Consider the following 27802-nt stretch of genomic DNA (forward strand, 5'->3'; position numbering starts at 1 on the left):
TCCAAGAACACAATATACATTACAACATTACTTATGAATTACAACATGCAAAACTGGATTATCATCATTTGATTTCCTTTCGTGATTGTTCGGCCCTTTTTTTGTCGATATACTTGTTCATTTCATAACTGTGTTAGCCGGCAGTGATCGGCAGCCAAACTTCCGATTAATAACTTTAGTAGCAGAGCTCACACTCTTACTAGCTCCTCTTTTAGCCTTAAAACCGCTGGTACCTGGACATTTTTTTTCCGAATTCCGTCTCTTGAAGCAATGAATGCTTCTTGGAGACCGCATCGTGTTGTTTTGGTGGAGGCAAACTGTTGTTGACCGTGTTGTGGCTGCTGTTTCTGGCCGCTGGGACATCGTGATTGTGTTTCCCCTCGTATGTTGTTATGACAGCTTAGGGGTCGGAGGAAGCTCTTTCCACGTGCTTCCGAACTTTGCATCCAGCACTCGTGCATTTGTAATAGCTCCTGTAGGGAACAAAATAGATGTATCAGACATAATCCCCAAAGAAGAAAAAGGAAAAATGAGCAATTGCATATACATCAGCTCAAAAGCAAAACGAATATAACTAGAAGGGAGATGAAGCGGATCACGGGGCATACTTGATCAACTCCTAATACCATAGGCAACAATGATTCAAAAGTATTTATCTCCACAATGTAAAATAACCAATAACATTTAGCCCCATAATTGAAATGAGATCAAACTTTTCACGATCAGTTTGGAGTTATAAAGCAGTCGGAAGTTTATACCAGGAGTAAAAGATATATGTAAGATTTGGTTTATCTTCAAATGATTGAAGAGTTCAAGATTGCCGATCGAATGGTTTTCCAGGAGAAAAAAGCTTCAAAGACAATCAAGAAGATGTTGAACAGGGAGGCAGCTGTAAAATATATTGAGAATATGTTCAAGGGAATTCATGACATGATGTGATTATCCGAACCGTAGACAAATAAACTTATATATACTAGCATGCAAATATAGTCCATATCCATAGTACCTTGGATGAGGGTTCCCTTTAACAACTTTCTGCCCGTATTTGAGCCATCGATAATCATCATTTAAAAGGTCAACTTCACTTCTTGTTTGCACTATAATTTTTGAGTCCATGACCGTCTTGTGTGACATCACCACTGCAACTTCTCCTGCAGCATTCCTGCAGTCAAAACGCACAAAACTCTCTAAACTAAGGAGATTGAGAAACTGAAATTTTCCATGACCAGTTAGTCAGTTACAAATAGATCTGAAACTTGCCTTCTTTTTGGATTTGGTTTAACATCGTCTCTTTCTTCTCGACTCTCTTCATCACATCCTTCCTCACCATCACTTAATCCAGATAATTCCACAGCTTGAGTAGATTCATGATTTTCCCCCGGTATGGAATGAGCCGGTACAATTTCACTTAAGTTGTTCGAATTTCCATCTACACCCAGAGAACCTAGTTCCAGGTTATCCTGCGAATTTGTGTTTCCATCACCTCCACCCTTTGGTTGCTTATTCGGTTGAGGCTTTTCATGATTTTTAACTCTTGTAAACAATTTCAGTTATTTGTCCCTCGGCAGATCGCTCGACTATCTTTTTGACGGGGCAATGCGGATGTGTACGTTTATAGTAGCTTCGTGGATACTCGCAGCTTTTAATATGCTTCTGCCCATACTTACGCCAGTTGTATCCATCTTTAGCCGGTTTATCAACAGCAACAGATGGCTGACTCTTTTTATTGAATTGAGAAGCTTCTGAGTATTCCACTGCCGAACTTTGAGGGTCAGAGGCCGAAAGAGGCATCTGCTGCGATGTTTCTTCAGTATTAATTGATGGATAAGGTTTTGATGGTTCCAAAGGAGCTGTTACTGATAAAGTTTGATATTCCGGACTTCTGGTTGTGTACTCACATGAGATTGGACTAGGGCAGCTTGAGCCGTAACTTGTGCCAATGCTTGCTGGTGCGATATTCCGAAAGGACTCTGCACATATTACCAAAAGAAAAAGTTAGATTAACCAGCGATCAACAGGGAAACAAGTCACAAAGTAAACTATGATTGTAATGAATATCGTCCCTTTTTTAAGCTTCCGTATTCAATAGCTGTATTCAGCATAATACTATGAGTTCTTTATTAAACGCCGAAGCAAAATGATGATACTGACATCTATGGATCGCGAATTCAATCCGAATTTACATGTATTCGATAGTAAAAAACGAATCTGAGTAATATAGGGATTAATCTTATTTTATGATGAATTGTGAACTCCTTTGTTGGATCAAATGTTGCTTTAGATATTAACATTGAATCTTATATTCTTTCATTGTAACTTGTTCGGATTGATTACTGTGGTCTAAATTCGGATTGAATTCGCGATCCATAGATGTCGGTATCATCATTTTGCTTCGGCGTTTAATAAAGAAGCCAGGAGAGGTGAGCAAACCAGAAGGGCTTAACCCAGGAGGCACGGTGAACAAAGGGGAGTTACCAACAGTCAAATTCAAAGGTCTATTTTGCTTAAACCCAGGGTTCTTTTCACCTCCATTTTCAAAACCCATTTCCATAAACGAGCCGTCCATTGGATTGTAAGGCAGTTTAGCCCCAGGTGAAGCCATGGCACCGGCTAAAAGCTGAGACGAATCAGGGTCCGAGAAAAAAGCTGAAACAAGCGTCATAAGGACTTAGCCCCGAACCAGCTGGAAATAACCCATCAATGGCTGGTCTTGGTGGTAAAGTTATTGTGGGATATGTTGGAGCTGATAACTTTGATCTTTTCCCTTGCTCCGCCATTTTTCCCTCTGTGTTTCTTCTTCCCTTGTTTTTCGGTTCATAAATCAAGGGTAAAACTTGTACTTTGCTGCTTTCTTTTGCTTCTCTCTTATTATTTATTTCATGTTTTATCTTCTTTCCTTCATAAGTGGTTGGTTCATCTGATAGTTTCGTCTTATCTTCATCCTTGAGTGCAGAACGTCTAAAGATGAGAATTGAAAATGACGTTTTAGGCTACTCGAATACCAGTATTAAATTCAGAAATATTTTATTTTGAGCACGAAACTGATAACAAACTTTTCCCAAAAACCGGTATCCAAATATTATTTAAATCTTATGTAAGATTAATGAGTAATAAAAAGTCAATTTTTATACTGAATAATATCATAACTGAAATCTATCATTAATATGCTCATATACTTCATAAACTCGTGTATGCTAACTAAAAACATCTAGTAATTCTTAAGTGGTATAGAAGAGTTAAAAATATGTTATCTTGATACTAGGTTGTTGAAAAGTGTTCTCACTCAACCAAGAATTAATTTCTCTTTATCTTTGGTCTTAGAGATTTTTCCATCCTTTTTCACCAGTCAATTTTTATACTGAATAATATCATAACTGAAATCTATCATCAATATGCTCATATACTTCATAAACTCGTGTATGCTAACTAAAAACATCTAGTAATTCTTAAGTGGTATAGAAGAGTTAGAATATGTTATCTTGATACTAGGTTGTTGGAAAGTGTTCTCACTCAACCAAGAATTAATTTCTCTTTATCTTTGGTCTTAGAGATTTTTCCAACCATTTTCACCAGTCAATTTTTATACTGAATAATATCATAACTGAAATCTACCATCAATATGCTCATATATTTCATAAACTCGTGTATGCTAACTAAAAATATCTAGTAACTATTAAGTGGTATAGAAGAGTTAGAAATATGTTATCTTGATACTAGGTTGTTGGAAAGTGTTCTCACTCAACCAAGAATTAATTTCTCTTTATCTTTGGTCATAGAGATTTTTCCAACCTTTTTCACCAGTCAATTTTTATACTGAATAATATCATAACTGAAATCTACCATCAATATGCTCATATACTTCATAAACTCGTGTATGCTAACTAAAAATATCTAGTAACTCTTAAGTGGTATAGAAGAGTTAGAAATATGTTATCTTGATACTAGGTTGTTGAAAAGTATTCTCACTCAACCAAGAATTAATTTCTCTTTATCTTTGATCTTAGAGATTTTTCTAACCTTTTTCACTAATCATGGGTAAGGAAAATGAGGTATTAACTCATCTATGAACTTAGAATGAGGTTAAGAATACTTCGTAGAGCTTGAATCTATCAAAAATGAGTTGAAAACTCATAGTTTTCTAACCCCCACTCATGACTACTATAACCAGAACTTGATTTAAGGAGCTTAAAATAAAACTTAGGATGAGGAAATTACAATTTTTACCTTGATGTTTTCATTCTAGACTTGCAAGACCACATACCTATCACCTTTGTTCAAAACTACTTGGAAGAAGAAATGAAGTAAAGAGGAAGAAAAAAGTGACAAAAGAGTGGGAAGAAAAAGACGTGCTCAGCCGTATGACCTCACCCACAATTAAGGAATTCTACCTTTTAAAAGACAAATTGGTAAATTATCATTGGTCCTTCAACTTTTAACTCACATCAAAGATGCCTCTCTTTTTTTTAATTACCATTTGGACTCAATCTAAGTCCAACCCAACTCAACTTAGGCAAGCTTTCTTACAAAGTTAATATGATTATCATAAACTCTCCCCGATTAACCCGAAACTTTTAACTCAGGATTTGTAGTGTTATAGAATCAACATAATAATTAAATAGCATCATCTTGAGAAGGGATGTTAACTCTAATCGAGAGAGAGAGAGACAGAGAAATATGAACTGCAAAAATAGACAAAAAAAAAAGCTTATTACAATAATAAATAAAATTATCAATCATTTTCATACCAAACTGACAATATTAATTAAACAAAAAACTATATTAACTCATTATAAGTAGGGATGATAATGGGTTAGATGGGGGGTTTTGGGAGACCCAAATTCAACCTAAAATATATATAAAATTTCATCTAATTCGAGTTTAGTGAGATTCCACTCGACTCGAAATCTAATTTAAAAAGAATTTTTTTTTCACTTGAGCTAGCATAAATATATATTTAAAAAATATTTTTATTAGATAAAATAGGGGTCTAATTGAAGAAAATATAGAGATTAATATTATCCTTAAATATATAATAGATAATATACTATTTTCTCGGATTAGATCAAATCATATTTTTTAACTCTAAACCTGAACTCGATCCACTCACGTCCCTAAAAGTCTAACCCATTCCAGTTCAAAACTGATTTTTTTTGGGGGGGAACTATATCAAATTGAATTATATCAAAATTCGTGGAATTCATGCCAAATTATCTTCCAAAACAATAAGATTTTATTTTAAAATTTTAAAAAAAATCTAAGTAATAATTACTGAACAGAAATTGTTTTAAAAAATATTCAAAGTAATACTAATATTGAGATTAAATATATATCCTAAGAATATTTTATTACAAAATTAGAAAGTCCAAACGTGTCAAATACATGAATCAATTAATTATAATAACGACAATTCAGCAACATATGTGCACTTCGGTTTTATTATGTAAAATTTATAGTTAAAAAGATCTTTTATATTTATAGAAATTTTAGTATATTATTAACGAATGAGTGTGTAAGGCACGTCGCACATCGAAATACACAATTAATATAATACACTGAAATACACCTGTCCTTATCAAGTAAATATTAAAAAAAAATTAAGAACCGTTTCATGATTAATCCATTAATTTTGTGGGATAAATTTTTTGCATAATCACTAAATTGTGTCAAAATAATTTTTTAGATATTAAACTTTCAAAAGTTATATAATGAATATTGAACTTTAATTTTTTATAAATAGATACGAAATTTTAATTTTTTTTGGATAGGTTAAATTTATTATATTCAAAGAATGCAACAAAGCTACTACATCAAACCCGAGCATCAAACAAAAACAAAGGAGCTCACCCAAAGAATGCAGCAAAGCTGCTACATCAAACCGAGCACCAAACAAAAACAAGGAGCTCACTCAAGAATACCCCAAGTTGTACAAAGTAAAGAATTTATCTCATCTGCTCTATCTATACATTTACCCTTGGCCTTAATTCTAACAGTCTCTCTAATAGACTAAAAAACATTATCCTCAATACTCACACAATGATCAAAGATTTTGACATTTCTTTCATGCCAAACAAAGTAAATAAGAGCATTCCAAGAAATCTTTAAAATGAAGGTAATCATGAACTTACCTTTCAAATTCTTAACAGCCCATCACAACTCAAAATCCCAATTTCCAATAGGTATTTGAAATCCATAAGTATCTAAGACCCTTCTCCAAATCGAGCTAGAAAAGGAACTATTGAGTTAATCGATCGACGGAATAGGCCAAGAGGGGGTGAATTGGTAATAAAAATTTCAGTGGAAGCTTTTGCAGAAAATTGAAAATATTTGCACAGTGATTTAGAGTGGTTCGACTTTCTCAACCAAAGTCTACGTCCACTACCTTAGCTATCCACACTAAGGATTTTCCACAAATTCACTAATTTGTCTTTCTTTTGAGGACAAAGAGTAACCTTACAAATCCCTCAAGAATTATACCCCAAATTCTTGAGAACACTCTCTCCCAAAGAGAACAATACAAATTTTGCAAACTTACAAGAAAATCCTCACAAGGAAAGATGTTTGCACCATTCTAGAACAAAGAAAGAGCACTCAAGAATGATACAATTGAGTACAATAAGTGTTCTTGAAAGCAAAGATGAATATTGAATGAAATAGGCTTGAAAATGCACAAACTTGAGGTTTGATACTTTCTCTTTGATTCTCTCTTGATTCTTGATTCTTATTGTTTCTTCTTGTTAATCAATGGCTTCTAAGCTTGCTTAAATACTCCTTCAATTGATTATGAACGTTGGGGATCATTAGTGGAATCAATAGAGCCGTTATTGTGTGAAAACAATTAATAAAACAACTTGGAGCGTGGGGGGAATCGGTACCCGTCATAGGGAATCGATTCCTACAGTGTAAAATTCAAATATTCCTATCATTATGAGATGGGGGGAATCGGTACCCCTGGGGGGTAATCGGTACCCTCCGAGTAATCTGTTATTTCTCAGAGCCAAAACCATTCAGGGGGATTCGGTTCCCTCATTGGGGGGAATCGGTACCCTCTGAGGGATCTGTCTTCTTTGTTTTGAGATTTATTAAGAAAAGGTTTTTGACTCGATTAAGGCTCGAAATACTTTGTAAATTTATTTAAAAGATTAAAACATACTTTTAAACTTGAGTAAGGATTAAAATTGATATTTGAAAAACTTGGAGTAATATTTTGATATTCGAATAGTTTAATCGAATAATATTAAAAAATGATTATAAAATCTTGAAATCTAAAAACATTTAATTTGTTATATCGAAACATCAAAATGTTTTCAACAATCTCTCCCTTTTTGATATAACAAAATATTTTAGTAATTTTAAGATTTTATAATTGAAAATTATTTTTGAAATTAAGTTTTGAAAAATTACTCCCCCTTACTCTATCATTTCTCCCCCTTTTTGTTAAATCAAATAGACCCTAAAAACATTTTTAAAACAAGGTTTTTGAAATTTAAGCCAATTGATATATATATATATATATATATATAAAGCGTAAGCTGCTAAGATCACAATCAAGAGAAGATGTTAGCCATTAGTTTCATAATTCAATATTCAAAAATAATGTGAAATGATAAAATTGGTCATATATCTAAAATGATGTAAATGATGCACAAAATGAAAAATTTAAGCAAATCCACATATATAGATAAGTTCAAATCATCCAAAATATTCAAAATAAATCTAAACATCCACAAATTCAAGCATTCACAAACATCCAAAATGTTAAAGCAATAAGTTCGAAGTTGTATCTAATAAAGCTAAGCAAGAAACAAGGTCTAATCGTCCATCAGTGGATCAGGAGGAGATAAACGTGTCCTAATGTTGGCCACATCACGTGAAAGTGCATCGACCCTCTCGTCCAAAGTGTCGAAACGATGATTTATCGTTTCGTTGTTAGCAGTTAGATGTGATTCGATGGATGCAAACCTCATATCAAGATTCTCCATAAATGATCAGAAGTATGGAGGCATTTGATCTTCTTGTTGTGCTTGTTCCTCGTGCTAATCCGGCTCATCATCGGCTTCGTCAATATCTCATGACGAACTAGCTCCCGGAGTTTGCTCACTGGTACGAACCCATTGACCAATTTCTTCACTTATCTTCCATCCCGATTTTGTTAAGGAAAATATATTGATTTGATTTTTTAGAGGAAAAGAGGCATCAAGGTCAACCCTAAGCTCGACTTTAGAAAACAAATTACTCAGAATACAACCGTAAACTAGAGACGAACAGAGTTTCTTATTAGGAACAAGGTTTACAACTTTGACAATTTCTGCAAAGATAATATGGGGTAGATTTATTTTAAGATTATTTTGGATACAATGTATCCACAAAAGATCCAAGGCTCGAAGAGTAGAGTATCTGCCTCCTGATGGTCGAAACCACCAAGAGATCATTAGATGAAGGAAATGTTCATGGAGATCTAATACACTCGCATTATCCCTTCTTTTATAATGAGAACCTACCGTTTGTTTTTCATTGTCTAAGCCTTCATTATCTAATCTTAATGTGTTGGCTATGTATTCCGGGTTAATATAAAAGAAATTTACTAGAAGATAGGATCGAATTCCTATGGTTGTGGTTTTAGCCCGATTTTGAATGGAAACGGCATTAGAATAGAAAATTCGAACGAGTTGATGATAAACTATTGGTTCGAGTTCAAAGAGTTTATCAAATTTCCACTCTCGTAGGGTAGGAAGATATCTAAAATTTATGTCTAACATAGCTTGAAGAGATGGGATTCTTTCTTTTCGAATTTTGTAGGATTCAAAATATTGAGAATACCTAAAGAAGAGATTTTGTCTACGACCTGGTTTATTGAAGCATGAATTACGAATGGTCATATTTGGATCATCGAGATTGGGATTAGGAATTTGTTGGATAGGAGGTGGATTTGGAGGTGGGTTTGGTGGTTGGTTTGATCGACTAGAGGATGACCTAGGGCGTTTGTGAGACATGACTTAAGGAATCGAAATAGAAAGGGTAACCTGCAATATTAAACACATGTATGCAATATAATTAATCCCAAAACTCAATTGAGTTCGTAATATTTCAAGGTTCTCTAAAATAATCCTAATGGGCAATTTTAAAAACGAAGTTTGAAAACAAGGTTTGAAAATCAATATAAGTATAGTTTTCATAATAACAACATAATTAAATCAAAACATAACAATTTGAAAAACAAAACAATCATTTTTTTAATTTTGAAAATCTCAAACTTTTGATCAATTTTGTGTTTTTGATGAAATTAGTTGTAGATTATAGTTATAAATCAATATATAAGCAATGCCCAATACTTATTTCAACCTAGAACTAATTAAAACTAGTCCTATGTTCAAAATCAATAAAATAATGGGTTTAGAAAAATTACCTTGAAAATTGAAGATTGAGTAGATTTTGATCTTGTTCGTACTTAATTAATGATGCTAGCGGGTTTAGGAGATGATAATTGAAGTAATTCCGACTAGAAAACGTTGTTTTGAAGAAATGTAGAGATTTGAGGAGAGAAAGGGAGTGGACGGCGAGAGAGAAGAGGATGAAGGGTTTTGAGAAAAAATGGTTTATTTGGGCATAATAAACCAGACCCCGTGGGGGGTATCGATTCCCTAAAGGGGGGAATCGATTCCCACTCAAAGGGGGAATCAGTTCCCCTGCAAGGGGGGTATCGATTCCTCTTGCACTAAAAATAAAAAATCTGTATATAAACACTCAAGATGCTAAATTAATTAGCTTTAGTGGTATTGGCAACTCATATATTGAAAATTAATCATGTTCAATCAATCAAATCTATCTTTAAGCATTATTTGAACATATAATTAATTTTCACTAAGAATCATAAACTCCCCCTAACTAATAGCAAGAATGCAATTAAAAGTGTTAATTATAAGCATTGTTTATCTTTTAATTAAAAGTGCCAAAAATTATTTTAAACACTAAGTGAAGATATATTAGTTAAACCTAATTCTCTCATAAGTGTCCAAAATCTTTCTTTGTCTAAAGGTTTTGTAAAAATATCTGCTAATTGGTGCAAAGTATCAACAAATTTTAGAACTACATCTTCCTTAGTGACATGGTCTCTAATGAAGTGATGTCTAATTTAGATGTGCTTAGTTATAGAGTGTTGGATGGGATTTTTAGTGAGACAAATAGCACTAGTATTGTCACACTTGATATGAATGATACCTAATTCAATTCCATAATAAAAAAAATTGTTGTTTCATCCATAAAATTTGTGCACAACAACTATCGGCTGAAATGTATTCCGCTTCAGTGGTAAAAAAATGCAACACAATTTTATTTCTTTGAAAACCAAGAAATCAACATATTTCCAAGGAATTGGCAAGTACCGGAGGTGCTTTTCCTATCTAATTTGCATCCTCCATAATCCGCATCTGAGAAGGCATGCAAGCTAAAACTAGAGTCTCTAGGATACCAAAGTCCTAAACTAGGAGTGTCCTTAAGGTATCTAAAGATCCTCTTAACGGCTAGTAAGTGTGATTCCTTAGGGCATGATTGAAATCTAGCACATAAACAAACACTAAACATAATGTCCAATCTACTTGCGGTTAGATAGAACAAAGAGCCAATCATTGACCTATACAATTTAACATCCACACATTTACCTCCTTCATCTTTGTCAAGCTTTGTAGATGAGCTCATTGGAGTGGCATGAGGTTTCCCGTTTTCCAGTCCAAACTTCTTGAGCATATCCTTGACATACTTGGCTTGATTGATGAAGATGCCATCTTTTCTTTGCTTGATTTGGAGTCCCAAGAAAAATGAGAGCTCTCCCATCATGCTCATCTCAAATTCACTTTGCATTAGCTTAGAAAATTCTTGGCAAAGAACATCATTAGTAGAACCAAGTATTATATCATCAACATAAATTTGAACTACTAATAGATCTTTACCTTTATGCTTTAAAAACAATGTAGTGCCAACCTTCCCTTTTGTAAAACATTTTTTAATTAAAAGGTTTGGCAATCTTTCATACCAAGCTCTTGGAGCTTGTTTTAAACCATAAAGCGCTTTTGTCAATTTAAAAACATGATTTGGAAATTTTGAATCTTCAAAACCAGGAGGTTGTTCCACATACACTTCTTCTTTTATAAAACCATTTAAAAATGCACTTCTAACATCCATTTGATATAATTTAAACTCATTGAAATATGCAAATGCTAATAAAATTCTAATTGCTTCCATTCTAGCTACGGGAGCGTATGTTTCATCATAGTCTATGCCCTCTTCTTGAGTATACCCTTGAGCAACAAGTCTAGCATTGTTTCTCACTATATTACCATTTTCATCAAGCTTATTCCTAAATACCCATTTAGTACCTACAATAGATTTATTACTAGGCCTTTCAACTAATGTTCATACTCTACTTCTCTCAAACTGATTTAACTCTTCTTGCATAGCCAAAATCCAATGTTCATCGTTTAAAGCTTCTTTAATATTCTTAGGCTCTATGCATGAAATAAATGCAAAATAATTACATATATTTCTAAGAGAAGATCGAGTTGTTACCCATTTGGATGGATCACCTATTATTTCACCATCCTTGACATAGTTGTATTCCCTTGGTTAAGAAACTTCACTTTCTTCAATGGTTGAATTCTCGAGAGGATATTGAGTTTCCTCATCTTTCATTTCTTCCTTTAATGATGGTTCTCCAACGTCATGTTCATCGTCATTTATGTTTATAATACCTACATCATCATTCACACAAGAATTCTTCCTCAGAAGGGGATTATCATTGAAAACAACATGTATAGACTCTTCTACAACTAAAGTTCTTTTATTAAATACTCGATAAGCTTTAGAGTTTAAGGAATAACCCAGAAAAAATCCTTAATCACTTTTAGCATCAAATTTGCCAAGATTTTCTTTACCGTTGTTTAAAACAAAACATTTATACGTTGTTTAAAACAAAACATTTACATCCAAAAGGATGAAAATATTTATTGTTAGGCTTTTTATTTTTAAAAGGTTCATATGGAGTTTTCTTCCAAATATGCCTAATCATTACTCGATTAATAACATAACAAGCGATATTGTTGGCTTCCGCCCAAAAATATTTTGGCAAATTGTTTTCACAAAGCATGGTTCTAGACATTTCTTCTAAAGTTCAATTTTTCCTCTCAACAACTCCATTTTATTGAGGGGTTCTAGGTGCTGAATGGCTAATTCTATTAGAATTACAAAATTCAGTAAATCCAAGATTTTCAAATTCAGTGCCATGATCACTTCTAACACTAGTTATAGAGTAACCTTTTTCATTTTGAATTACTTTTAAAAATGTGATGAATTTTTCTAATGCTTCATCTTTAGTACTTAAGAATAGAACCCAAGTATATCTAGAATAGTCATCTACCAAGACAAATGCATATTGTTTTCCACCCAAGCTAGTAGTTCTAGATGGCCCACAAATATCTAAATGGATCAATTATAATACTCTACTTGTGGATACGTCATTAATGGATTTAAAAGAAGTTCTCTTTTGTTTTCCTTTAGCACAAGCATCACAGATTTTATCATTATCAAATTTTAGTTTAGGCAACCCTCGAACTAAATCTCCTTGAATTAATCATTGTAAAACATTCATACTAGCATGTCCTAATCTTCTATGCCATAACCAACTATCATGCTCTTCCTTAGCAACTAGGAATAAATTAGTCATATCTATAGAATCTAAATGCACCATATATATGTTTCATATTCTATGACCAACAAGCATAATCTGATTAGATGCAATGTCAATAACTTTGCAACCATTAATTTCAAATATGAAATTGAATCCCTTATCGCATAATTGACTATTACTCAAAAGATTATGCTTTAATCCATTCACATATAAAACAATTTTAATTTTTAAGGAAGATGTTTTACCTATTGTACCTATACCTTCAATGTGACCTTTTGAATTATCACCAAAAGTCACCTCTCCTCCATTTTTGGCATTAAGCTCTATGAACCGGCTCTTATCTCCGGTCATGTGTCTTGAGCATCCACTATCAAGGTACCATGAAATTGAATTTGTTTCCCGTGCCTTGTAGCAATGCTCCTTTTCCTACAAACATAGATTAATTTTTTATTTTTGGTACCCAAATTCTTTTGGGTCCATATTCATTAGTTTCCAAAATCCTAGTCCCCTTAGGTATCCATTTGTGTAGGATATCCTTATCTTTAGTAGTAATGAGTTCTTTAGGAACCCATATACTTCTAATAATTTTTCCATTTAAGGTTCGTTGAGGACCTCTATGATTCTAGTTTTAAAACTTTTTCTAACAAAGTTGCATTTTGAACATTCTCCATTTTCAAAACGTTTTGTTCCAACTTTATCAAAAAAAGCTTTAAGATCATCAATTTTCTTTTCATGATCATCATTGACCTTTGAAAGTAAATTATGCAAATCAGAATTTTTCTTTTCAAAATCATCAATTTTGATTTGCAATTCTTTAATCTTACTTTCAAGATCCTTGTTGGTTTTGTACATAAGACTATTTTCATTTTTCAATTTTGAAATATCATTTTTGTATTTTGACAATAGAGTCTTATAATCTGAAGCCAACCCATTATAATCCTCTAATAACTCATCATAAGATAATTCATCTGAATCGAATGAGTTAGATGTTACTTTAGAGTTTTCCCCGATGGCCATCAAACACAAGTTGACTACTTCTTGTTCCTCTTCATCAGAGCCTTCTTCATCGCTCCATGTAGCTACATGAGCCTTGTGCTTCTTCTTTGATTGACCATTTTTCTTTAATTGAGGGCAATCGTATTTGACATGCCCCGCCTTTTTGCATTCGTAGCAAATGATCGGATCCTTCTCCTTTGGTTCAGTTTTGAAGCCTTCATTTCGTTTGAATTTTCTTCCTCGGTTTGGCCTCATTAATTTTCTGAACCATTTGGTAAATAATGCCATTTCCTCATCATCGTCATCTTCATCTGTATCACTTTCATCTTTTGTGGATTTGAGAGCAACTCCATTATTCTTCTTCTCCTTCTCCTTTGGTGTCTCATCAATCTTATCGAGGTCTACCTCATCAATCTTATCGAGGTCTACCTCATCTTGAAGCATCATTTCATGAGTGAGGAGTGAACCGATTTGTTCTTCAAGGGTTAAGGACTTTAAGTTCTTAGCCTCGATGATTGCCGTCTTCTTTGATTTCCACGATTTTGGAAGTGAGTAAACCAACTTCCTCATAAGCTTTTTATTTGGAATGATCTCTCCATATGATTTGAGACCATTGACAATCGTGGAAAATCTATCCGTCATAGCTTTTATATCTTCATCTGGTTTCATCCTGAAATTTTTATAGCTATGAGTTAGTAGACTAATTTTAGATTCTTTTACCTCGTTGGTGTCTTCATGAGTAACTTGTAGTTTATCCAATATTTCTTTGGCAGTTGTACAGGATGAAACTCTTCCATATTCATCCGATCCAAGAGCACAAAAAATGATATGGATGGCTTTGGAGTTGAGCTGGAACATTCTTGTCTCTCATTCACTCCACAATCTCGGGTGAGTGGAGGGTTTGATGTATCCATCTTCTATGATATTTCATGCTCCCATATCACTTGCTTAAATGAAGTACATCATTTCATTCTTCCAATAAGCATAGTTAGCTCCATTGAAGAAAGGAGGCTTGTTGACGAGCATTGAATCGAGAACGAAGTCGGAGTTTGAAGCGCCGACCATTGATGACTTGAATATCGATGTAACTCTTCCCGAATTAACTTAAGAGGCGATTAAACCTTCAAATGAGTGAGGCTCTGATACCAATTGTTGAGTTAATCGATCGACGGAATAGGCCAAGAGGGGGTGAATTGGCAATAAAAATTTCGGTGGAAGTTTTTGCAGAAAATTGAAAATATTTGCACAGTGATTTAGAGTGGTTCGACTTTCTCAACCAAAGTCTACGTCCACTACCTTAGCTATCCACATTAAGGATTTTCCAAAAATTCACTAATTTGTCTTTCTTTTGAGGACAAAGAGTAATCTTACAAATCCCTCAAGAATTATACCCCAAATTCTTGAGAACACTCTCTCCCAAAGAGAACAATACAAATTTTGCAAACTTACAAGAAAATCCTCATAAGGAAAGATGTTTGCACAATTCTAGAACAAAGAAAAAACACTCAAGAATGATACAATTGAGTACAATAAGTGTTCTTGAAAGCAAAGATGAATATTGAATGAAATAGGCTTGAAAATGCACAAACTTGAGGTTTGATGCTTTCTCTTTGATTATCTCTTGATTCTTGATTCTTATTGGTTTCTTCTTGTTGATCAATGACTTCTAAACTTGTTTAAATACTCCTTCAATTGATTCTGAACATTGGGGATCATTAGTGGAGTCAATAGAGTCGTTATTTTGTGAAAACAATTAAAAAATAGCTTAGAGCGTGGGGGGAATTGGTACCCCTTCATAGGGAATCGATTCTTGCAATGTAAAATTCAAATATTTCGACCATTATGAGATAGGGGGAATTGGTACCCCTGGGGGAATCGGTACCCTCCGAGTAATCTGTTATTTCTCGGAGCCAAAACCATTCAGGGGAATCGGTTCCCACCTAGGGGGGAATCGGTACCCTCTGAGGGATTTGTCTTCTTTGTTTTGAGATTTATTAAGAAATGGTTTTTGGCTCGATTAAGGCTCGAAATACTTTGTAAATTTGTTTAAAAGATTAAAACATACTTTTAAACTTGAGTAAGGATTAAAATTGACATTTGAAAAACTTGGAGTAATATTTTGATATTCGAATAGTTTAATCGAATAATATTAAAAAATGATTATAAAATCTTGAAATCTAAAAACATTTAATTTGTTATATCGAAACATCAAAATGTTTTAAACAGGAACAATCAAAGAAAATGTGACCCATTGTCTCAGCACCACCACCACAAAACATGCATATCTCATCAACCATCATGAGAAAATGAATGAGGTGATCCCTTGTGTTAAGCCTCCCCAAAATGGCCAACCAAAAATGATAGCATGCTTCGGCACATGGAATGGAAACCAAACCAGTCTATGCCATGAAACTCTATCCCTCTTGAATATAATATTCATCCAGAATCTCCTAGTGCTCAAAATATTCGAGTTAGCAGAAGCAAGAAAAAGAGGACGAGCCTCATCACGCAAATAGAACAGATTCCGTAAACACCAACTCATATATCCCTTAGACGCCATACACCATAAGTCATGGCCCTTCAAACATAAGCATGAACCCATGCAACCCACAAAGAGCCCTCATTCTTTAGGATCTTCTTGATCAACTGGAAATGACAAGCTTTATTCTAGCTTCCCAGCTCCTTCAAACCAATACCACCTGCAGTTTTAAGAGAACAAACAAGATGCCATCCCACCTAAGCACTCACGTTAGAGATATCCAAATATTTCCAAAAAAATCACATACAAATCTGATCAAGTATTTTCATCAAAGATTTGGGAAGAATAAAGTACATACACTAGTAATTTGTAATGTTGAACAGGACCGAACGAATATACTTCAGCCTACTAGCAAAACTCAAATTCTTATTAGCCAAATGCCCCAATTTTTCATCCACCTTGGCAAAAAGACAATGACAATCTTTTTCTGCCAATTTCCTAGTAACCAAATATACCCCCAAATATCTCACATGAATGGAATCAATCTTGTTAACATTTAAACGCAAACCAGACATAACATAAAATCTATCCAAGACACATTGTATACCAATAATTGAGTTAATGGTCCCCTTGAAAAAAAAATAAGGTCATCAGCAAAGCAAGGGTGAGTGAGATTAACCTTATTACATTTCGGATGAAATTGAAATATACAATTTCCAGCAGCAACATCCAATATCTTTGACAAAATATTCATTGACATGTTAAACAAGTAAGAGACAGGGAATCCCCTATCTAATCTCCCTAGCTCCACGAAAATAACCCACAAGGCTTCCATTAAAAGCAATGAAAAAATAGGCTATGGTCAAGCAACACCGAATCCAGCCTCTAAAATTTTCAGCCAGTCCCATGGCCTCTAAAACAACCAAGATAAACCCCCATTTTAGGCTATCAAAAGTCTTATGCAAATCCACCTTCAACGCCCACCTAGAAGATAAAGATCGACGAACATAACCCTTAACCACCTCCTGGGATAACAAGACATTATCCACGATACTTCTTCCCTTAACAAATATGGACTGGTTAGGAGATACCATGCTAGGAAAATAGGTAGCCAGCCTATCAACAAGTATTCTAGTGATTGCCCTATACACCACTGAGCAACACGGAATTTCTCCACCATTTATTCCCATAATAGCTTGTTTGTGTGAGGATTATTAAGTTTTCTTATTTATTTTTGAATTCTCAACTCATTTTATCTTGACATTTTCAGTTGTTACATTTCAAAAACATCTCCACTTGCCATGACATTTCCCTCTGCTACACTGTCACATATCCATCATAATTCACAATCACATTTCCACGATACCATCCGTATTCATTTCATTTTACTACATCATTCTCATTTATGCATACCGTCATACTAACTATACTTAGATAATTTAATATTCGTGTTTTAACTTAACTTGTAATTTCCTCCAATTCTCGTGGGAATGATACTCGCTCACTATTTATTACTTGTATAATTGTGAATACTTGCACATAATTTGTGTCTAATTTTGATTACTCACAACATGCAACACATTCATAATAAAAATCTTGTCCACAGAGTAACAAAGAGTTCATAATGAGAAGAATTTGAAGCTCAAGAATTTTAATAGTTCGAGCCAGATACAAAATGTTGTTTTATATCTTTGTTTCATTCTCGTTCTACAATAATAAACAAAGAGAGGCAACTGTAATCACTTTTTTTTTGTTTAAGCCCAAATTGTATATACCTTTTTATTTATCATTTGAATAAAGACCCAAACAAAATTCCGAAGTCCAAATTAATGTCCAAAGTCTTTATAAATATTAAAATAATTTCAAACCCACCATAAATATGCCAAACTCATTAAAAACCAAAAATCAGTTCGAGGCCCAACAACTAAAAGAATCAGTGGAGAAACCCAGTGTTTGAAAAGGCCTATAAGAGGCCTATACGTGCTCAAGCCCAATAATTTTAGGGTATCTTACTTGACCCTAACGTTGCACGATCTTAACCATCAAATTAGAGGAATGAATAGGGTTCATACTATCCTAATTCAGGGGTTTTGAATCCCAACAGATAGAGCTCCAATCGTCAAACCCTCGATCATTCGATCTTCAACCATGTGAGATATACGCGTGATGGTTGGACACTCCGAGCATGAGAAACGTTTGGTTTCTCACAGTCATGCACTAGGATAGGTTACATGGCCCCCTCCCTCTTTCATCCTCTATGGCCACGAAAACATGCATCATTGGTCCCCAAGGCATTTACAGCAACGACGATGGCCTCTAACAGTACCAAATCAGCTAATCGTGCTTCATCAACAACCACATGAACAAGAAAAATGAAAATCAACAAACAATAATAATTTTCTTTCATTTTACTTTTATATATTTTGTAAATGTGTTATAAAACTCGAAAAATTTCATTTTAAAAAAGGTTATCCATTGAGCAACTCTAAGAAAGCAATACAACACCATTTTTTAGAGGTATTTTCCTCTATTCGCCCATTTTTGGTGTTAATTGGTGCATGCATATTTTTTCGAACAAAACATAAGTGAGAGAGTGATTAGCTTTTACCTTAGACTTTTGGTCTTCTCATCGAAGCTCAATTCATCACAAAAGTTAAATAGTCTAGGATTGGAGTCGAGAGATAAGGAGACTTTTGTGTTGCATGCATGTTGTTTTGTGGGGTTTGATTTAAGGGTTCATGGTGAAGTAAAGAAGACTTTAAGGTGATATAAATGCCCAGATTTCGGGTTTGAAGTTTGGCCTAACCTGATTTGGGCCTTAAATTTATTTCCTTAGTTTATAAAGAGTTTTGACCCAAATTGAGATGGATTTGGGCTTGAGCTAAGCCCAATGAATAGTAAAAAGGGTGTTTTTAGTTTTTAGTTTATAGTTAGAGTCAGATGGACCAAGGACACAATTTCACCATTAAAGATTTCAAAAGCTGAATAGTTCTTAATTGTGGGTGATCTCACGTTGTCTCCCTCTCCCTTTTTCTCAAAATTTCCTTGTTTTTTTCCGTTCTCATTCATTCTCTTCTTCTCCCTTTGGAAGCTAAATCAAAAGTAGAAATTTTAGCTTAATTCAAATACCTCTTAGCAAGCCAATATAATGTTTGAACTCAACATCTTCAGAGCTTTATATTGAGCCCTCAACTTCATTATTTCACCATGGGATCCAAGAACGAATTTTTGTGAGGTTCAAGAGATTTCAAGATTTCAACCCATTTTCGAATGTTTCTAGCTTTAGAAAGTGTCTTTAAACCCTCATTAATTCCTAAAAAACAGTTAGTAACCAATGTTTTGATTCTCTTGTAGCGAGAAAAGTTAGGGAATGCTTTCAAGCAAGAGGGAATGAGAAGCTCACCTTAGGCTGAGCCATTTACTTTCTCAACATTGTATAAATTCAAGTAACTAATTCCTAACTCACCTACACCATGTGTATCTCATTTAGATGAGAATTGATAGGTTGCATAAGCTTGAAGAATTTCATGGTAGATTCATATTTTTTTATGTCTCAGCATGTGTTAAGACCTATTTATGACCCCTAATATCAATAAAATACTTAAACATCAGTTGGGGACCTCAATATGGCATTTGAGTAAAGAAATATAGGATTTTTCGTGCCAAAATATAGCACCCAGTAGCGACAGTATCGATATTGTATGAACATTATGAATATTTTCTTCAGTCAAGCATAAATTGGGCAGTTTTATAAGTGTGGTATCGATACTCATTCATTGAGTATTGATACCAGGCAGGAGTATTGATACTCCCCATAGGGGTGTCGATACCGGGCTATTTAGAGTGGTTCGACTTTCTCAACCAAAGTCTACGTCCACTACCTTAGCTATCCACACTAAGGATTTTCCACAAATTAACTAATTTTTCTTTCTTCTGAGGACAAAGAGTAACCTTACAAACCATCAAGAATTATACTCCAAATTCTTGAGAACACTCTCTCCCAAAGAGAACAATACAAATTTGTAAACTTACAAGGAAATCCTCACAAGGTAGATTGTTTGCACAATTATAGAACAAATAAAAGAACACTCAAGAATGAATACAATTGAGCACAATAAGTGTTCTTGAAAGTAAAATGAATATTGAATGAAAAATAGGCTTGAAATGCTCAAACTTGAGGTTTGATGTTTTCTCTTTGATTCTCTCTTGATTCTAGTTGCTTGATGTTTCTTGTACATGATTGGCTTCTAAGCTTGCTTAAATACACCTTGAATCACTTATGAATGTTGGGGATCATTAATGAAGATAATATAGCCGTTTTAGTGTGAAATCAATTAATAAAACAGCTTGGAGCGTGGGGGAATCGGTACCCCATAGGGGGAATCGGTTCCCTAAGTGTAAAATTCAAATATTTCGACCGTTGAAAAGTGGGGGGAATCGGTACCCCCTAGGGGAAATCGGTTCCCTCCGAGCATACTAGAATTCTCGGAGCCAAATCATTCAGGGGGAATCGGTACCCCCTTGGGGGGGAATCGGTTCCCTATGAGCAATCTGGAATTTTTGGCTTTGAAATGGTTCGAAATATTTTGTAAAATCGTTTTGAAATTATTTTAAGATTAAAACTTAATTTTACACTTGAGTAAGGATTAAAAATGACACTTGAAAGATTTGGAGTAAAATTTTGATATTCGAATAATTATATCGAATATACTTAGAAAATCTTTTTGGAAAATCTTAAAATTCATTTAACTTAATTTGTTATATCGAAATATCAAAATGTTTTCAACAATCTACCCCTTTTTGATATAACAAAACATTTTAGTAATTTTAAGATTTTGAAATCAAAAACGACGTTTTTGAAAAATTACTCCCCCTTACTTTAACACTTCTCCCATTTAAAACATTTAACACTTCTCCCCCTGTTTGTTAAATCAAAAAGACTCGTAAAAGATTTTAAACAAGGTTTTTTGAAATCATTTAGCCAATTTGATTATAGTTTAAGCTGCTAAGATCACAATCAAGAGAAACGTTAGCCATTAGTTTCATAAACAATATTCATAAAACAATGTGATATGGCAAAATTGGTCATATATCTAACATGATGTAAATGATGCAATAAATTTAACTAAACCAAATATATAAATTCAAACATCCAAACAAATCCAAAGTCTAACAATCCTCAAAATCAAACATTCCAAAATATTCAAAATGTTGAAACAATAATCTTTTAGTTCAAAGTTCTAAAGCTAAACACAAAATCAAACATCCGGATCGGGATGAGGAAAACGAGCTCTCATAGCGGCCATATCATGTGAGAGTGCATCAATACGTTCATTCATCGAAGCGTTGTTTGTGCGCATCTCTCAGAGGATTTCTAATTGTTGAGCTCCCATTGTGGATAAATGGGACTCTATAGAAGTAAAGCGCGAATCCATGGTAGCATATCGGAAATCGAATGTCTCCATAAAAGATTGAAAATATGGAGGCATTTGATGCGTTTGTTGTGCTTGCTCCTCAGGTTGCTTAGGCTCATCTTCGGCTTCATCGATGTCTCGCATTAATTGTTCAAGCTCGGGATCATCGTCACCTTCTGGTGGAGCTCGTGAAGAACTAGCTCCCGTAGTATTTTCAGAAGATCGAACCCATTCATCGGTTTTCTTATCCTTTATCCTTCCCGCTCTCGTTAAGGAAAGAATATTAATTTGTTTCTTTAGAGGAAAGGAGGCATCTAGACTAACTCTAAGCCCAGCTTTAGTAAAAAGATTACTCAAAATGCAACCGTAAACTAGAGATGAACAGAGTTTCTTGTTAGGAACAAGATTAACGGTTTCAACAATTTCAGCAAAAATGATCTGAGGTAGGTTTATTTTAATACTATTTTCGAAACAATGTAACCACAAAAGATCCAAGGCTCTAAGAGTAGAATAACGACCTCCGGATGGTCGAAACCACCAAGAAATCATTAGATGAAGAAAACGTTCATGAAGGTCTAAGACACTCGTACTATCCCTTCTTTTATAACGAGAACCTAAAATTTGTTTTTCATTTGAAATAGCATCGTTATCTAATCCTAATGCCTTGGCTATGTAAGCCGAGTTAATATGTAAGAATTGTCCTAGGAGGTAGGAACGAACTTCTATGGTCTCAGTTTGAGCTCGGTTTTTGACACAAACGACATTAGAATAAAAGATGCGAACAAATTGATGGTAAACTATAGGTTCAAGGTCACAAAATTTATCAAATTTCCACTCTTGTAAAAGAGGAAGATATTTAAAATTAATATCTAACATAGCTTGACGAGAAGGGATACGTTCTTCTCTAATTTTGTAAGAGTCGAAATATTGATAATACCAAAAACGATGATTTCTAGGACCAGAATGATTGAAGCATGAATTTTGGATAGTTAGATTGGGATCAACTGGATTAGGATTAGGAATTGGAATTTCAGGAATATGAGGAGGATTTGGAGGTGGATTTGGTTGACGGTGTGAGCGACTAGATGATGATTGGACATGATTTAGGAAATCGAAATAGAATGGATAACCTGCAATTTAGAAAACACATGTATGCAATTCAATCAATTCCAAAACTCAATTGAGTCCTCAATATTTCAAGGTTCACTAAATCAATCCTAACGGGCAAAGTTTTTGAAAACTATTGAAAAATAAGATTTTGAAGAACAATATATGTATAGTTTTCATAACAACAACATAATTCAATTAAAACACAATAATTTGAAAAACAATTTTTTTATTTCAAAATTTTCAAAATTTTTGGAAAATTCTTGTGTTTTTTTATGAAATTAGTTGTAATATCTAGTTTCTAATCACTAAACAATCAATGCCCGATCACTATTTCTATCTAGAACTAATTAAAACTAGTCCTATGTTCAAAATCAATAAAATATAAAGTTTAGAAAAATTTACCTTGAAAGATGAGATTGAGTGGATTTTGATGTTGTTTGCACGATTTTAATGATGCTAGCAGGTTTAGAAGATGATATTTGAAGAGAATTCCGATTAAAAATGTTGTTTTGAGGTAAAGTGGAGATTTGAGAGAATGGAGAGGAAAAACGGCATGAAGAGAGAAAGAGGATTTGAGGCAAAAACAAGGGTTCTGTCCGATAAAACCAGAACCCTAGGGGGTATCGATTCCCCTAGGGGGAATCGGTTCCCCATCAAAAGGGGAATCGGTTCCCTCATGGGGGTATTGATTCCCTCTGCACCAAAATGCTAAAATCCGATTTTAAACACTCAAATGCTAAATTAATTTTCTCTAGTGGTATTGGCAACTCATATATTGAAAATTAATTACGTTTAAACAATCAAATTAATCTTTAAACTATATTTGAACATAAAGTTAATTTTCATCAAGAATCATAAACTCCCCCTAACTAATAGCAATGAATGCAATCAAAAAATTACTATTCTAAGCATTTTTCATTTAGTCTTAAAAGTGCTAAAATTATTTTAAACACTAAGTGAAGATAGGTTGGTCAAACCTAATTCTCTCCTAAGTGTCCAAAATCTTTCCTTGTCTAAAGGTTTTGTAAAGATATCCGCTAATTGGTGCAAGTATCAACAAATTCTAGAACTACATCTTCCTTAGTGACATGGTCTCTAAAGAAGTGATGTCTTATTTCAATGTGCTTAGTTCTAGAGTGTTGGATGGGATTTTTAGTGAGACAAATAGCACTAGTATTGTCACACTTGATAGGAATGGTACCTATTTCAATTCCATAATCAAAATGTTTTTGTTTCATCCATAAAACTTGTGCACAACAACTACCAGCTGAAGTGTATTCAGCTTCAGTGGTAGATAATGCAACACAATTTTGTTTCTTTGAAAACCAAGAAATCAACATATTTCCAAGGAATTGGCAAGTACCGGAGGTGCTTTTCCTATCTAATTTGCATCCTCCATAATCCGTATCAGAAAAGGCATGCAAGCTAAAGCTAGAGTCTCTAGGATACCAAAGTCCTAAACTAGGATTGCCCTTAAGGTATCTAAAGATTCTCTTAACAGCAAGTAAATGTGATTCCTTAGGGCATGATTGAAATCTAGCACATAAGCAAACACTAAACATAATATCAGGTCTACTTGCAGTTAGATAAAGTAGAGATCCAATCATTGACCTATATAATTTAACATCTATACATTTACCTCCTTCATCCAAGTCAAGCTTTGTAGAAGAGCTCATTGGAGTGTCATGAGGTTTTCCATTTTCCAGTCCAAACTTCTTGAGCATATCTTTGACGTACTTAGCTTGATTGATGAAGATGCCATCTTTTCTTTGCTTGATTTGGAGTCCCAAGAAAAATGAGAGCTCCCCCATCATGCTCATCTCAAACTCACTTTGCATTAGCTTAGAAAATTCTTGGCAAAGAACATCATTAGTAGAACCAAATATTATATCATCAACATAAATTTGAAATACTAATAAATCTTTACTTTTATGCTTTAAAAACAATGTACTGTCAATCTTCCTTTTTGAAAAACCTTTTTCAATTTAAAAGTTTAATAATCTTTCATACCAAGCTCTTGGAGCTTATTTTAAACCATAAAGTGCTTTTGTCAATTTAAGAACATGACCAGAAATTTTGAATCTTCAAAACCTGGAGGTTGTTCCACATACACTTCTTCTTTTATAAAACCATTTAAAAATGCACTTTTAACATCCATTTGATATAATTTAAATTCATGAAAACATGCAAATGCTAATAACATTCTAATTGCTTCCATCCTAGCTACGGGAGCGTATGTTTCATCATAGTCTATGCCCTCTTCTTGAGTATACCCTTGAGCAACAAGTCTAGCCTTGTTTCTCACTATATTACCACTCTCATCAAGCTTATTCCTAAATACCCATCTAGTACCTACAGTAGATTTATTACTAGGCCTTTCAACTAATGTCCATACTTTACTTCTCTCAAATTGATTTAATTCTTCTTGCATAGCCACAATCCAATGCTCATATTTTAATGCTTCTTTAATATTCTTAGGCTCTATGCATGAAATAAATGCAACATAATTAAAAATATTTCTAAGAGAAGATTGAGTTGTTACCCCTTTGGATGGATCACCTATAATACCACCATCATTGACATAGTTGTACTCTCTTGGATAAGATATTTCCCTTTCTTCAATGGTTGGATTCTCAAGAGGATCATGAGTTACCTCATCTTTTGTTTCTTCCTTTGATGATGGTTCTTCAACGTCATGTCTAACTTCATTTGTATTTATAATACCTACATCATCATTCACACAAGAATCCTTCCTCGGAAGGGGATTATCATCGAAAACAACATGTATAGACTCTTCTACAACTAAAGTTCTTTTATTAAATACTCGATAAGCTTTAGAATTTAAGGAATAACCCAGAAAAATTCCTTCATCACTTTTAACATCAAATTTGCCAAGGTTTTTTTACCGTTGTTTAAAACAAAACATTTACATCCAAAAGGATGAAAATAGCTAATGTTAGGCTTTTTATTTTTGAAAATTTTATATGGAGTTTTCTTTAAAATAGGCCTAATCATTACTCGATTTACAACATAACGAGCGGTATTTGTGGCTTTCGCCCAAAAATATTTTGGCAAATTATTTTCACAAAGCATGGTTCTAGCCATTTCTTCTAAAGTTCGATTTTTCCTCTCAACAACTCCATTTTGTTGAGGGGTTCTAGGTGCTGAAAAATTATGACTAATGCCATTAGAATTACAAAACTCAGTAAATCCAAGATTTTCAAATTCAGTGCCATGATCACTCCTAACACTAGTTATAGAGTAACCTTTATCGTTTTGGATTACTTTTGAAAATGTGATGAATTTTTCTAATGCTTCATCTTTATTACTTAAGAATAGAACCCAAGTATATCTAGAATAGTCATCTACCAAGACAAATGCATATTGTTTTCCACCCAAACTAGTAGTCCTAGTTAGCCCAAAAAGATCTATATGGATCAATTGTAATACTCTACTAGTTGATACATCATTAATGGATTTAAAAGAAACTCGCTTTTGTTTTCCTTTAGCACAAGCATCACAGATTTTATTATTATCAAATTTAAGCTTAGGCAACCCTCGAACTAAATCACCTTGAATTAGCCGTTGCAAAACAGTCATACTAGCATGTCCTAGTCTCCTATGCCATAACCAACTATCATGTTCATCCTTAGCAATTAGGCACAAATTAGTCATATCAATAGAATCTAAATGCACCATGTATATGTTTCCTATTCTATGACCAACAAGCATAATCTGATTAGATGCAATGTTAATGACTTTACAACCATTAATATCAAACATGACATTGAATCCCTTATCACAAAATTGACTAATACTCAATAGATTATGCTTTAATCCATTCATATATAAAACATTCTTAATTTGTATGGAAGAGGTATTACCAATAATACCAATACCTTCAATGTGACCTTTTGAATCATCACCAAAAGTCACTTCTCCTCCATTTTTGGCGTTAAGCTCAATGAACCGGTTTTTATCTCCGGTCATGTGTCTTGAGCATCCACTATCAAGGTACAATGAATTTGGATTTGTTTCCCGTGCCTTGTAGCAATGCTCCTTTTCCTACAAACATAGATTAATTTCTAATTTTTGGTACCCAAATTCTTTTAGGTCCATATTCATTAGTTTCCAAAATCCTAATCCCCTTAGGTATCCATTTGTGTAGGATATTCTTATCTTTAGTAGTAATGAGCTCTTTAGGAACCCATATACTTCTAATGATTTTTCTATTAGAGGTTATTTGGGGACCTCTATGATTGTAGTTTTTAAAACTTTTTCTAACAAAGTTGGATTTTGAATTTTCTCCATTTTCAAAATGATTTGTTCCAACTTTATCAAAAGAAGTTTTAAGATCATTAATTTTCTTTTGATGATCATCATTGACCTTTGAAAGTAAATTTTGCAAATCCAAATTTTTCTTTTCAAACTCTTCTAGTTTGATTTGCAAATCTTTGATTTTACTTTCAAGATCGTTGTTGGTTTTGAATTTGAGTTTATTTTTATTTTTCAATTTTGAAACATCATTTTTTTATTTTAAAAATAATTTCTCATAATCCGAAGCCAACCCATTATATTCCTCTAATAACTCATCATAGGATAAATCATCAAAATCAGATGAGTTAGAGGTTACCTTAGAATCTTCCCCGAATGCCATCAAGCACAAGTTTGCTACTTCTTGTTCCTCTTCATCGGAACCTTCTTCATCGCTCCATGTAGCCACATGAGCCTTGTGCTTATTCTTTGATTGACCCTTTCTCTTCAATTATGGGCAATCATTTTTCTGAACCGTTTGGCAAAAAATGCCATTTCCTTATCATCTTCATCCGAATCATTCTCATTTTTTGTGGATTTAAGAGCAACTCCAATGTTTTTCTTCTTCTCCTTCTCCTTTGGTGTCTCTTTAATCTTATCAAGATCCACCTCATCTTCAAGCATCATTTCATGAGTGAGGAGTGAACCAATTAGCTCTTCAAGAGTTAAGGACGTTAGATCTTAGACTCGATGATTGTCGTCTTCTTTGATTGCCACGATTTTGGGAGGGAATAGACTAGCTTCCTCACAAGATTTTCATTTGAAATGATCTCTCCATATGATTTGAGACCATTGACAATCGTTGAGAATCTA

The 27802-nt window shown here is 33.8% G+C and overlaps 1 pseudogene; it reads right to left on the bottom strand.

The window, feature by feature from the left end:
* Nucleotides 1-27754, bottom strand: LOC120166722 (annotated as a pseudogene).
* Between the last annotated feature and the right edge of the window lie 48 nt (nucleotides 27755-27802).

The sequence above is a fragment of the Hibiscus syriacus genome, unplaced genomic scaffold (genome assembly GCF_006381635.1).
Source record: "Hibiscus syriacus cultivar Baekdansim isolate YM2019G1 unplaced genomic scaffold, ASM638163v2 tig00111644_pilon, whole genome shotgun sequence".
Taxonomy (NCBI): domain Eukaryota; kingdom Viridiplantae; phylum Streptophyta; class Magnoliopsida; order Malvales; family Malvaceae; genus Hibiscus; species Hibiscus syriacus.